This window comes from Hyaena hyaena, unplaced genomic scaffold (assembly GCF_003009895.1).
Source record: "Hyaena hyaena isolate Hyena2069 unplaced genomic scaffold, ASM300989v1 scaffold_957, whole genome shotgun sequence".
Taxonomy (NCBI): Eukaryota; Metazoa; Chordata; class Mammalia; order Carnivora; family Hyaenidae; genus Hyaena; species Hyaena hyaena.
Window position 1 is genome coordinate 522440 of NW_024081591.1, and position 1364 is coordinate 523803.

At 33.4% G+C, this 1364-nt stretch overlaps 1 pseudogene; it reads right to left on the reverse strand.

Moving 5' to 3' along the window:
- Window positions 1-765: 765 nt before the first annotated feature.
- Window positions 766-880, reverse strand: LOC120223146 (annotated as a pseudogene).
- Window positions 881-1364: the final 484 nt, after the last annotated feature.

The following is a 1364-nucleotide window of genomic DNA, read 5'->3' on the forward strand; positions in this document are numbered from 1 at the left end:
TGTCTCTCTCTGCCCCTCCCTTGCCTATTCTTTCTCTCTCTCTGTCTGTCTGTCTCTTTCTCTCTCAAAAATAAATAATCTTTAAAAATCTAAATTATATTTTCCTTTTAAAAATATTTTTATGTTAATTTCTTTTTAAGAGAGAGCAAGGGGCAGAGACGGGCGGGGGGGGGGGGGCAGGAATCCAAAGCAGGCTGAGCTGTAAGCCCAGAGCCCAACAAAGGGCTCCAACTCACCAATGGTGAGATCATGCCCTGCTGAATGTTCAACCGACATTCACCTGGGTTGAATAAATTCAACCCAGGTGCCCCTATAAATTACATTTTCAACTGCAACTCTGTTTTCAATTCCCAATGAAATGAATTCATAGTTCATAGTACTTTTGACTATAGGGAGCAAGTAATAATGCTAAACACCTTTATCCTAAGAACTATCCTTCATTTTCATCCTTTGAGGCCAATAAACAAAAAGAACAGTTTTGTAAAAGAAGCCTTACTGAATACTAATCTAATGAGCTAAAGTAAAATCTTCTTAGCTCTGTGACTGAATATATCTTCTCTTTGCCAATCATTGTTTTTGTTAACTAGATAATTAGCATCTTTATCATATTAAAAGAGTCTTAATTACATTAGTCCATATTTTAAAGTATAGGGAAGAATATGAACACGGTTCATTTCAGAATTATAGAGTAGGTTTGTACACTTGAGAATATTTTTACTTCCAAATTGAATTAAGATAGGAAACTCAAAGAAACCTGTAAACAAGATAAAGTGAAAGCTGACATTTTAACACTATACCGTTTAAAAGCAGAGACGATTGATGTAGGTAAAATTTTTATATTTTACTACACTTGATCTTAGCCAAAAGGCCGAGAAGCGATAAAATTTTTATATTTTAAATTTATATTGGAAGAAATCTTCAATATATTTGGATATACTTTATTTTTGACAGTGAAGCTTTGATTATGCCATATGTCAACAGCCTTGTGTCATTGTGTCCGTTTCCAAGTTCCCAATCAAACACTAGCAGTATGCTCTTCACATAAGAAATGTGACTTACTTAACGTCTTTACTCATTGTTCTCCTCTGACATGATAGGTACACATCAACTTGAGTATTTTATATATTTGTTCAACTATTGTTTCCCTGGCAGCACCATAAACTTCTTCAGATCTGAAATTGTGTCACACACTTCACTTATATATTCATAATACTTCACAAGTAATCAAAGTTACTTCCTAACTCAAATTGTATTTACCAACAAAAAAGAAGCAAATGATGTAAAATTTTTTAAACAAAAGCTTTTCAGGGTTGTTGGAATATATTGTATCATATGCTTGCTCTTCTCTTTCTGGAATAATCTAA